Genomic DNA, 12,680 nt, shown 5'->3' with positions numbered 1-12,680 from the left:
AGCTAACTTCTTTTGTGTTATTAAATTTTTTCTGGCAACAAATTAATTTTTACTTAATGGGTAACAAAACACCTGCAGGCATGAATACAATTAATCTAACTGATTGATGCTAACAAACACCTGAAATTTCAGATATTCTAAAGACATCACAAAGAAAACCTTCCCAGGAAACTAAATATCTACAAGCAAACATCCTCACAAATTCTAACATCAAGTGCTTAAGACACTTTAAAAGCACTTCTCTTTAGAGACTGTGGGTCTGAATGGATGTCCTTAAACTTACCTGGTACCTAAAAAGCAAATTCCTCTGCATTTATAAGAGCCTAAGTTTCTCGTACAATTGTTAGGGGGAAAAGGCTGTCCCAAAGCAAATTCCATATAGACTTTGTGGACTCCACCCCCACCCCAGGTCAAAGCCAAAGACACTGGGAACTCCAAATCCCATCACCACCAAAGGGAAGGTGGCTGGGACCTGAGGGTGGGGTTAAGCAGCCAGGTGGATACAAAAGGCAGACACGTGGGCTTTGGGGGGGCTCTCCATTTTGGCTCTCCGCCAGCTCGCAGCGTCCAGAGTGACTTTGGGTTTCCAGGTCGTTGGATCGGGTAGGACGCATTAAAGACTTTATTTCCCTATTTTCTCCCTGAGTTGTATATTTTCCTTATTTCTTTTTCTCTTGTAAATAAACCTTTTATTAACCCTTTTGCGTGTGTCTGTAGTAGAGTATTCATAAGTCCCTTTTAAGCGCGCGGGTGAGGACCCACAGCCAGGAACCCGTTTAATATGGGGGTTGCTCTATAACACAATGACTGAAACCAAAGAGCAAAGGTAACTAGTTGATTCAAATATCTGTAGAGCTAGTTATAAGGATCACCTGTATTCTATGACTGTTTGCGATAAACTAAAATGGAATTTGAATAAGGTAATAAAAGATGAAAAATATACCAAATACCTGGCATCATACTAACTTAAAATATCAGTTTAATAAACAAAATTTAAAAAAAAAATCAAACATCTGAGCACCTATTTAAGGCACGCTCACCTGTTCTCTCATTTAATTCTCAACAACCCAAGGCAGTTGGTAACCTATGCCCCACAATGCAAATAAACGAAGGTTCAGAAAATTGAGGAATACATCTAAGGTTATACAATTTGAAATATAAGTAAATAAACACATTCAAAACAAATACAAAAAGTAGTAAAAGAAATGAAAAGTATGGAACTCTAAATCCACGTTGTCCAGGGCTCTGCTTTAGAAAGGGGAAAAAAGAAAGACAGGAAAGCAGGTAGACAGACAAGGAAAGAAACATTTCATAGGTGGGCCAGCACCAAAAGTGCTCCAAGACTCCAGAGATACTGAAATCCACATGAAACATGGAGCCAGCCCTAAACTCACCTTACACACCTGCAGACCTCTTTTGATTGGCTTTACTGACCCAGTATTTCAAAGTCTTGATTAATAAGAAAAACACCTCCTAGTTCTAAGACAAAGAGTGTAAGTGCATCCTGGCACATGCATCTTGCTCACAAGAACTGGAAGGAGGGCCTCCCTGATGGCGCAAAGAGTTAAGTCTCAGCACAAGGAAGCCATCCATAGTCACTGCAGAACAGTGTAATCCCCCGTCCCCATCCCCCTCCAGGGAGCTGACCCATATGGCCCAGCAGACCTCTCCTGTCGAGTCCACTGCTCCCCTCAGCAGTGTATTTCAGTCAGTCTGCCTGTTCTGTTCGCCGCTCTGTCTCTGGTGAATTGTCTCACCCCCCACGCCTCTGGCCTGTACCCTAGTTCTTGTATGCATAAATAAATCTTAAAAAAACAAAACAAAGAGAATAACTAAAAATCAGCAAAGCTCAGCCACTAGAAAATGCAAATAAATGTTAAAGTTTCTTACCTAAAATTAGAACAAGGAAACTTACACACACAATGAAAACCATTAAGGGAATTCAAAGGATAATTGCAGGCAGGCAGACTTCTCCCCCAGAACTAATCAGCTAATAACCATTAGTCATCTTTTCGCAGGTCTTAATAAGGCCTTCGACAACAGGCCCACAATGAATGAATGACATTTTAGGTCAAACACCAAAGTATTCCCGACACATGAATAATTAGAATTTGTATTTTCCCTTTAGTGTTGTTTCCTCTTTATTTGTGCTACTATTTACTATCCCTGGAGACCTTATCGCACAACTTTTTTAATGTTGGTTCCTGAGAACAGTTACCCTTCATCACGACGTACTGTGCGCTGACTGATCTTTAAACACTTCACCTGTGCTGTCTCACTTAATTCTCAAGCAGTGGCTCGAAATTTGAGGGCACAGAAGATGGGAAAAGAATCTTTTCTCAAGCCAACAGGGAGGGCAGTTCCCAGGGAAAAGATCTCCCAGGTCCGGAGGGCGCCGCCAGGCCGAAAGAGATGGAGAGTTGAGGGGGGTGCACAAGGTGGAAACATGGCCCAGCTTCCTAACTTGCAGGAGTCAAGCCTTTGCCCTGTTCTTCATCCCTTCAAAATCCTCCACCTGCCCCCCCACGGCTGGCAGGATTGAGGGTTCTGAACCTCCACTGGCAGGGACCTGGGGCGAACACCCCCTAACAACAGGGCGCGCAACTAAGGCTTTTCCTTCCCTTGGGGAGATGTGGAGTAGTGTATGGGTGTAAAGCGTTCGCGATTCTCTGCAGAAACCATTCCAACAGGTTGCTCCTTGGCACGCACACAGCGCGCTAACAGCGCTGGGCATCAAACCGGGGAGGGAAGGACACGGCCTGTGGCAGCGCCATAGGAGCCGGCGGACACCAGCCTACACGCTTCCAAAAGTGTTTCTCTTCCCCATCACCTCCGGCCCTGGAGAGCGCCTGGCCCCGCGCCTGTCGCGGGACCATCCATCCCTTCCCGCAGGTGCGGGACTTTTGACCCTGAGGACTTTTCAGAAGCGCTGGCATCGACTCCCAAAGGGGGGCCTCGGCAGAACTCGGCCAGGGGGGACTCCCGGGAAGGGGGAGACCCTAAAGGGAAGCCAGCGGCACTCCGGACCCGCAAACCTTCCCGGGCTTGACTCTCGGAACTTAACCCGGGCATGTGCGTGCAAACCAGCTTAGACCCCAAACGCCGGCCACGAGCGCGCCCTGCTCCCGGCAGGTGAAAACCCCACACGCCTCTTCACAGTCCCGCCGGCTGTGTCTCCCGCTCCCGGAGGCCGGGCAGGCTCGGGGCACCCCCGCCTAAATCCCATCCGTGCGGGCTCAGGAACCCGGGGACGCGGACAGCTGCTGCCCCGGCATCCCAGGTCCCCGGAGCCTGGGGCTGTCAGGGGGCCCCCGGGGCCGGACAATCGGGGTTCGCCAGTCCCTGAGCCGCGCCCCTTCTTACCTGGCGTCCGCAGGGCCCCGGCAGGGGCATCCGCCGGGTGCGCGCCGCTCCGCGCGCTCGCTGCGCACCTGGCCGCCGTCCGCCGGCCCCAGCCCCGCCGCGCGCTAGCGCTTCATGGCGCACGGGGGCTGGCCCCGGGCCCCGGGCAGCGCGTCCAGTCGGCGGCGGCTCCTCCAGCTCTCGCGGCTCGCCAATGGCTCCCAAGCCTCCCCGCCCCGCGCCGCGCGCCCTTCCTGCGGCCGCCCTTTTCTCTCCGCTCCCCAGGACCGGCCGAACTGGTTTCTCCGCTCGAGGAGGTGCCTCCCGTCTCTCTCCGGCCGCCGGGACCGCGGCGCGCAGCAGGGGCTGAGGCTGGGGGCGGGCTCGGCCGTCTGCCCTCCCCTCCGAGGCTCTCGAGGGCGGAGAGGGCCTGGACGCGAGCCCCGGGGCGGGCAGAAGCCGCCCAGGTGGAGCCCCTGCGCCCTGCGCGTGTGCCGCGTACAGGTGGGCACCCTGGCGGTGCCCAGAGCGGGGTCCCCAGCTCGCCCAGCCCCCCGATTCCGGCAGCGGCGATGGCTCTCGGCTCCCCCCGCGATCTCGGGGGACCGCTCCCGCCACCCCGCCCCACCGGCTTCGCGTCACTTTCCCGCCGCTCCGGGTCGGTGACCGAGTCGGCCCGGAAAGCCGGCGGCGCAGAGGCTCGCCAGGGGACCCGAACTCCCTCCTCTGTAAGGGGAGCTCTGCTCTCACAAAGCCAAGTCGCTTTCCCGGACTGATCACCTAATGCGCCACGACGTGCTGCGCTGAGGGTGGGGAAAAAGAGGGCGCCAAACGACTTCGAGAAACTTATCCTATAATTGCAGCCAGCAGGCATAATGCCCAGATCAAACTCCTTCCCCTTTACGGATTTGGACTCAAAAGCAGCTCAAGTGCGGTGTGTGGATGGCGAGGTGCACCTGGAAAATTTAAACTCGCTTGCAAGGTTGTTAGATGGTGTCTGAACGCGTGAATCACGCCTCCCCAGCCTTGTTACACTCCTGACACTAGGAATTCTTTCCGCAGACTTGCTGCTCATCTGCAGTGGGCAAGCCACTGCGCTAAGAATGATGGAAAGGCAAAAATGATCAAAAGTTTGCTTAAAATGTAACGGGCAGGTAGGACTTGTAGACAAACATGGAATTACCTGCAGGCCAGAGAGGCTCAAGTCATTGGCCTGAGGGCTCATTTCCAGCCAGGGGGCTTACAGAGGCTTCATGGAGGAGGCCGGGCCTGATTCAAAGCCCCACACCTGACGGGAGTTGTGCACAGAGTCTGGGAAGCATGGCCCACCCTTCTAGTCTTTGGGTACATGAAACATTCAGCTGCTCGCCCTCAACTCCAGGTGGTCTGGGTTTCTTTTCATTTGCCACACTTGATCTTTGACCAGGTGGTGCTGGTCTGTCCTTGAATCTCTTGGGCCCTCAAGTAAAATGAAATTAGACTAGATGATCTCAAATGTTTCATTCTATATCCTGGAATCCAACAACAGAGCAAAGGTACAGAGAAAAACCGGGCCTGGGGGCCTCCTTGTTGGCACTGGGGTTAAAGACAATTCTATCAAGCTCTTTGCAGCCACTACAGCGCCAGTTCCATCCCTGGCCAGGGAGCTGACCCACATGGCACAGCAGACCGCTCCTGTTTCACCTGCTGCTCCCCTCAGCAGTGTATTTCAGTCAATCTACCTGTTCTGCTCCCTACTCTGTCTCTGGTGAATCCTCTTGTGCACCTCTGGTCTACACCCCAGGTCTTGTATGCATAAATAAATAAATCTTTTCTTTTAAAGTAACAAATGTTATTGAAAAAATAGAACAGGAATGACTGAAAGGGAGTGTGTGTGTGAGGGAAAGTCCCTGAGGGAATCTTCTAGAGTGCTGTTAAAGTTTTTATCTTGGTCTGGGTGGTGGTTGTGAGTGTACACCGATCTAAGAACTCATTAACCTGTGCACATAAGATTTGAACATTAAACAATAAAGTAATTAATAAACAGAGCAAGGGTAGATTAAAAGTGGGAGAATTAGTCGCAATTTTAAGGACTGAAATTGCTTTTTAAAAAGACTTGCAAGAAGGGCCTCCCCGGTGGCTCAGCGGTTGAGCGCTGGGCTGCAAGGCTGCCCACCGCCTCTGCAGCGCTGGTTCGATCCCCGGCTGTGGGCGAGGGTCCCACATGGCGTGCAGACCTCTCCTGCTGTGCCTGCTGCTCCTCTCAGCAGTGTGTTTCATCAGTCTGCCTGTTCTATTCCCCGCTCTGGTGAATTCTCTCACCCTCCCGAGCTTCTGACTGTACCCAGTGCCTGCATAAATAAATCTTAAAAAAAAAAAAAAAGACTTGCAAGAAGGTAGAGGAGTTTCATCCGAGGTGAGAAAAATTCTTTGAAAACTCATCTTGCTGGAACCTAACAGACTAGGGCTGTTCAGACTTCGCCTTTGTGAATTCCCCCACAGGAGACACCTGCAGTTCTCTGTTAGGAAGGAGACTCCCAGCGCGTAGCAGTTGATGTTGATGAAGGAAGTAGCTCACCTGAAAGTCCTGACCCTTGTCCTCTCGGAAAGGGCCTTACCAAATTTCAGAGTGCCATGTCAGGTGAATCATGGAAATTGTCTCAGGCATGCAAGGATTGGTTTTGAGATAAGTCTTACGTGAGTCACTTGTAAGATGGATTCTCTGTCCTGGCAGCAGCCCTGCTCCCCCAGCCTCAGCAATTCTTTCTACTGTTCCCAGATGGGAACCAGCATCCTGGTTTGCTTTAGAAACCCCTCCCCTTCAATAACCATCACCTTTACCTTGCAAGATGCTGAGGAGAAATCATTAAATTTAGCAGAAATAGTCATTTCTAAAAGGGGGTGGCAATGCTTTTCAGCTTTTGTAGCTTGTAATTTCCTCCAGCTGTTTCTCTTTTCCTTTTCTTGGCAAGACTGCTGTACGCATTTCCATGATGTGGGTAGAAAGACTGGGGAGGTTGCCAAGAGAACTAGCTCAACCTTACTGAAAATTCATTTCCCAGAATTTTTTTCTACATGATAAGAGCTAAGGATAAAAGATGTTTAGAGGGAGGTAGTAGGCCTGTATTTCGTTCTTTGCTAAGCTCCGTGGTCATTTAAGCTAAAGCACATAATGCCAATGGAAAGGTATTTGTGCCGCCCAGGGTGCTATTGTGACCCATGCTTGGCAGTCAAGAGTAACTCCGCTGGAAGGTGAATTCTTCACAGTTATTGTCTAGGCCAGCTCCAGAATTTTATTTATTTATTTTTAAGATTTATTTATTTATGCATACAAGAGCTGGGATGCATGCCAAAGGTGCGGGGCCGGGGATAGGAGGTGGTAAGAGGATTCACTAGAGACAGAGTGGGGAGCAGAATAGGCAGATTGACTGAAATACACTGCTGAGGGGAGCAGCAGGTGAGACAGGAGAGGTCTGCTAAGCCATGTGGGTCATCCCCTTGGCCGGGAAATCAAAACCCCTGCTGCAGAAGCTGGCTATAGCTTGATAGTGCTGTCTTTCACCCCTGTGCCACCAGGGAGGCCCAACTCACTTCTCTTTCATTCATATTCATGCATATGTAAGTGTCCGGGATTAATCTACAGTCTTTGTTTTCTGTGAGATTTTTAATAACCTATTATCTAAATGGGCATATAATGAACATTACACTGAAATGGTGTGGACAATACTACATCAATTAAATTTAATTCATATCATTCATTTAGATATTGAATCAACGATTTTCGAAAATATAATCATTGTTAGTCTATGTAGCCATGTTTTCATGTAATTGTAAAAATCTCGATTCTTACATATGATACATGTGCTATTTTCATAATTTATCACAGTGTCTTAAAAACACACTTATGTTTCCAATTTCATCCTCATCTTTCATTACCTGAGCTCCCCCATTACAAGCAGCTTGTGATTCACTGAATTCTGTGTAGCTCCTGAACTCCAAAAGCCACCTTGCTCTGGATAAGCCTTGGCCCCCAGACAGTAGTTCCCAGGAGATATGCACCTAATTTCTAGGGAAGCCTTTATCCCATTGTAATTTAACTGTTTACCTGTCTCATTTCCCACTGCACTGTGAGCCCTTTGAGACCAGAGATTGGATCTAATTCTTCCTAGTCTCTCTAGGCATAGAACATTGCTCTAATACCCTCTTATGGAGTGAATGAATGGTCTACATAGTCTGTTTTAAATACTAGCGTAGTATTTTTCCGTCGACGATTTAATGATTTGCTGTTGTTGAATATGTATGCATCGTTCAAATTGGTTTCCAGAAATATCTGATGACTCACAACCCATCACTATTTTAAGGGCTTCTAAATTTATTTCTTATTTCTCTCTGGTTCCTGTTATTTTGCGGGTTGTGACTTGCCTGTCTTTACTCCATTCTAGAAACTGTGTGCTTCCAGTACAAGAAAATTTTTTGTTTTATTAGAACTAGGAGATAAGTAAGTTTTTGTTTTTGTTATTAGGGTAATAGGAAGAATGATAGTCCAGTTCTTCCATAAAGTTATTACTGCTTATGCTTTTTTATTTTTTCCAACTAAAGAAAATTAAATGTGGACCTCCATGGTGGCCTAGTAGTTAAGTCTCAGCGCTACCAACACACAGCCTAAGTTCGATCCCCAGCAAGGGAGCTAGCCCACAAGTTGCAGCAGACCTCTCCTGTCTTGCCTGCTGCTTCCCTCAGCAGTGTATTTCAGTTAATCTATCTGTTCTGCTCCCCACCTCTGTCTCTAGTGAATCTTCTCACCCTAGCACCTCTAGCCTACACCCCAGTCTTGTGTAATATTTGTATGATATTTGCATAAATACATAAAATGAATCTTTAAAAAAGGAAAAACAAATAAAACTCAAAACAATCCATAAGGACAAGGGATTGAAGTAACCAAACAACCCATACTACTCAGGACAACTTCATCCTTTAGGTTATTAAGGGCTTGATAATAACTAAAGATTTTCCCCTAATCTACCCCTTTTTGTAGGGTGAGGATATTATCAATATGTTCCTTGCAGCCTCATAAATTGAGAATTCTAGATGACTCTCCTTCCCTATCATTAACAGAAATAAATGCCAGTATTTAAAATGCACATGTTCCCATGAGAATGGGCCATCTTAAAAAAAAAAAAAAATCCAGACCCTATAAATGTTGGTGAGGGAATGGAGAAAAAGGAACTCTTGTACATTATTGCTATAAATGTATAGTGCTTCAACCCCTATACAAATCAATGGTTACTTCTCAAAATATTAAAACTAGAGCGACTATATGATCCAGCAATTCCACTCCCTGGCATCTATCTACGAATGCAAAAACTCAAATCCAAAGAGATTCATGCACTGTTATTGTTACTGTTCTTTGCAGCACAATTACAATAACAAAGTTATAGAAACAACCTAAGTGTACAACAACAAGTGAGTGGATAAAGAGAATGTGTTATATATACACAATGAAATACTACTCCGCTATAAAAAGAGATGAACTCTTGCCATCTTCAATAACATGGTTAGAACTGGAGGGGAGTATGCTAAGTGAAATAAATGGAAGAAAAGAGACAAATTCTAGATGATTTCACTCAAAGGTGGTATATACAGAAACAAAGAAGGAACAGACAAAACAATCAAAACAAAACCTAGAAATCTGCAGAATTGAGGCTGCCAGAGGGGTATGGAGGGGTAGGACCAAAGTGGGAGGGTGGGCACAAAACAAATCTTACCTGCTCCAACCAGCTCCAACTGGCTCCAGTTGATTCCAACCAGACCCAACTAGATCTAACCAGATCCAACTGGGTACAACTAACTTATCATGGCTACAACTAGATCCAACTGGATCCAACTGACTCAAATCTAATCCAACTGGCTACAACATTTCAAAGTGGCTGGAACAGGTGTATCTACTGGAACCAGTTAAATAAAAAAATCCGTTTCATTTAATTCAACCAGACCCAGCTGCATTCAAACAGTTATAACCTGCTCAGTTCTGCTCTAACCAGCTCAAATTGTATCCAAACAGCTCCAACATGCTCCAACTAGTTTCAACCCCTTTCAGTCATCTCCAACCAGATACACAGATGCAACCAGCTCTAACTAGACCTGGCTTTAACCACCTTGAACCTACTACAAATGGCTTTAACTAGATCCAACCGGATCATAATGGCTCAATCTATCTTGAACCAGGTCCAACTGGATCTAACCTGCTTGAACCAGGTTCATTTTTTTTCCCACACCACCATGTGTTGTACCCTTTTGGCCCCTTCTGTCTACCCCCTCCCTCTATATCTCAGGAATCTCACTTTATTAATGACCACTTATTTTTAAAAGTATTTTCCTTTGTCAATTCATCCGCTTTGTAAATGCCCAATATTGTCTTCGTCATTCTGACTTGCTTTACTGGACATAATGCCCTCAAATTCCTTGTATTCTATTGTATGAAAGTTGGTATTTTAAGGTTTACTTCATTTGGACACATTTTTTAAGCCCACTGCGTATTAAAATCTAAACAATGTTTGGCATGTGATGGTGAGGCACGTGGTCCAGAGTTACTCAGATTTCATCTTGTGAGTTGAAGGTTACTGTGCTTCTGGGTCTCCACACCTAGATCATGCACAAGCAGCTTTCCTATGACTCACTTTATTTAATTTTTCAAAAATGTTGACAATTAAATCCTGCGAGATAGTTATGCATGCTGGCTGGTTTTAAACAATACTGAGTGATAGCAGAGTGATGATTTAGGAACATTTTTTAAAAAATATTTGTTTATTTTTATATAAGAACTGGGGTATAGGCCAGATGCGTGGGAGGGTAAGAAGATTCACCAGAGACAGAGTGGGGAAAAGAATAGGCAGACTGAAGAAATACACTGCTGAGGGGAGCAGCAGGAGAGACAGGAAAGGTCTAGGAACTTTTTTAAAGACAGAGTTGGATTTAAATGGAACAAGACATGTGTGTGTGTGTGGGGGGGGAAAGAACTGGGGTATAGGCCAGAGGGATGAGGATGAGAGGATTCAGCAGAGACAAAGTGGGGAGCAGAACAGACAGATTGACTGAAATACACCACTAAGAAGAGCAACAGACAAGACAGGAGAGGTTTGCTCAGCCGTATGTGAGTTAGCTCCCTGGCTGGGGATTGAACTCAGGCTGTCCTGGGGATAGCACTGAAACTTGAACAACCAAGGGGGCCCCAGAGTTGATTTTTTTCCAACTGTAATAGCTTAAAGCAGAAATGTCATATGTAGAACAGAGGTTGGAGGAGCTGATCTGTTTGAATCAGTGGTGGGCCCCTGTGGCAGGTTCACCTTGCAACTAATGACAAAGGCTTCAGGGAGCCACCAAGGCCCTGTGGATAATTTTATACTTTTCGTGTCTAAAAATTAAACTTCTCCACCAATTGTGTAAATTCACCTCTATGACACCTGGAGTCTGTCCTCTTACCCTCTCCTTGGAATGCCAATCTGCTGTAGAACAAAATAAAAAACTACTTGTGAGGTGATACAATTCCTTGACTAGGAGTCAGGGGACAGGATCTTGGGATTGTCCTCAGTCAGGACACTTGACCTTCCTTAGACTTGGGTTATCATCTGTAAAATAGGTGTGTCTGATCAGATAATCCACAAGGTTCATTTCAAAATGAAGAATCTTTGATCTAAAGTCTACTGGGGGCCTCCCTGGTGGTACAAGAGGTTAGGCATAGCACTGTGCAGCTATCTGTAGCCTCTGCAGCACGAGTTCGATCCTTGGCAGGCCAGGGAGTTACCCACATGGCACAGCAGACCTCTCCTGTCTCACCCGCTGCTCCCCTCAGCAGTGTTTTCAGTCAGTCTGCCTGTTCTGTTCCCCACTCTGGCTCTGGTGAATCCTCTCACCAACCCCACCCCCTGCACCTCTGGCCTACACCTCAGTTCTTGTATGCATAAATAAATAAATCTTTAAAAAAAAAAAAGAAATATAATTTATAAAAAAAATAAATAAAGTCCACTGGGGAAACTTCTATATTTTCTCATGAAAACTTCCATTCCTAGTCTTGTTCTTCCTCCCTGAGGTGCTAGGGAAACTTGCTGCCCCGCAACAAGCTCTGCCCAGGCACCATCTTCTAGCAAGCACTTCAGTGATTGTGAGAGGACCGCTCCCTCTGCTCCCCACAATTCTGTCTCCTCTTCTGCTACTGTGGAGAGAAAAACATTAAGTTGTAGCTGTAGATGCTAATCCTTCCAAGAGTATCTTCATTTTAAATCAAAATTAATGTTGAATTTCAATGGTGTTAACTCTGAAATTTTAGGCAGCACTACAGCTATGTCTGAAGTGAATGCCCAAAACAGCCATTCCTTCTGAACCCGCCAAGTCCCACAGGGCACTGCATGCTGTTCTGGAAGCAAGAAACCAACCCAGGTTGAAGGACACAAGAGTCCTGTCAACATAGGCTCAAGGGGACCTTATCTCACCGAGAATATCATTTGCACTAACATAATTGTTTTGGTTAAACAGTAATGTGGTAGAGATATCAGGTACCCAATCAACATCCATTTTCCATTTCCTCCTTAGTCATCGACCCTGACATTATTTGGGCGACAAATTGTTCACATATTCTAATCTTCCTCAGCTAGATGTGGCCATGTAGCTAAGTTCTAGCCAACAAGGGTGTAAGCAGAAAGCTGGATGGGACTTCTCAGAAGCTCTAAAAGTCAGTAAACATGTCGTTTTCCAGGGCTCAAGAGGACAAGAGAGAGAGAGAAAAAAAACAAAACACATCCTTTTCGTTAACCTTCTCTTGTGCAATGTGGTCAAGATGTCTTCTGAGCTGGTGGCCATCTTGAATCTGAGGGGACTTTGAAATAAAAGTCTTTTTCTGAGGAGGGTGAACCAGAAAGATAAAAGGAGGCTGGGTCAGGGCCTTCCTGGGGGCGCAGGTGTTAATGTCTCAGCACTATCAAGCTGTCTCCAACCACTGCGGCATGAGTTCCATCGATCCCCAGCCAGGGAGCTGCCCACGTGGCGCAGCAAACCTTTCCTGTCTTGCCCACAGCTCGCCTCAACAGTGTATTTCAATAGATTCGTCTGTTCTGCTCCCCATTCTGTCTCTGGTGAATCCTCTCACCCCCGGAACCTCTGGTCTACATCCCATTTTTTTTTAAGATTTATTTTTATTTGTTTATGCATACATGAACTGGGGTGTATGTTATAAGTGCAGGAGGTGAAAGGATTCACCAGAGACAGAGTAGTGGGGAGCAGAACAGGTGGATCTACTGAAATACACTACAGAGGGGAACAGTGGGCATGACAGGAGAGGTCTGCTGCACCATGTGGGTAGCTCCCTG

The 12,680-nt window shown here is 46.5% G+C and overlaps 1 protein-coding gene across 4 annotated transcripts in view; it reads right to left on the bottom strand.

Moving 5' to 3' along the window:
* ATP8B1 (ATPase phospholipid transporting 8B1) overlaps positions 1-9,106 on the bottom strand; it is a 116,460-nt gene extending 107,354 nt beyond the window's left edge. The window contains exon 1 of one of the 4 annotated variants that reach the window (XM_037508472.2): positions 9,087-9,106. The gene's annotated coding sequence lies outside the window, so the exon portion shown is untranslated. Of the gene's footprint in view, positions 1-1,394; positions 1,630-3,363; positions 3,402-4,525; positions 4,549-9,086 lie in introns of those variants that run through there. The other 3 variants (XM_054694018.1, XM_037508471.2, XM_054694019.1) reach the window with 3 other exon arrangements.
* Between the last annotated feature and the right edge of the window lie 3,574 nt (positions 9,107-12,680).

The sequence above is a fragment of the Talpa occidentalis genome, unplaced genomic scaffold (genome assembly GCF_014898055.3).
Source record: "Talpa occidentalis isolate TD23 unplaced genomic scaffold, MPIMG_talOcc4v2.1 talOcc4.13, whole genome shotgun sequence".
NCBI classification, from domain to species: domain Eukaryota; kingdom Metazoa; phylum Chordata; class Mammalia; order Eulipotyphla; family Talpidae; genus Talpa; species Talpa occidentalis.
This window is presented reverse-complemented; position numbering and strand designations above follow the sequence as displayed.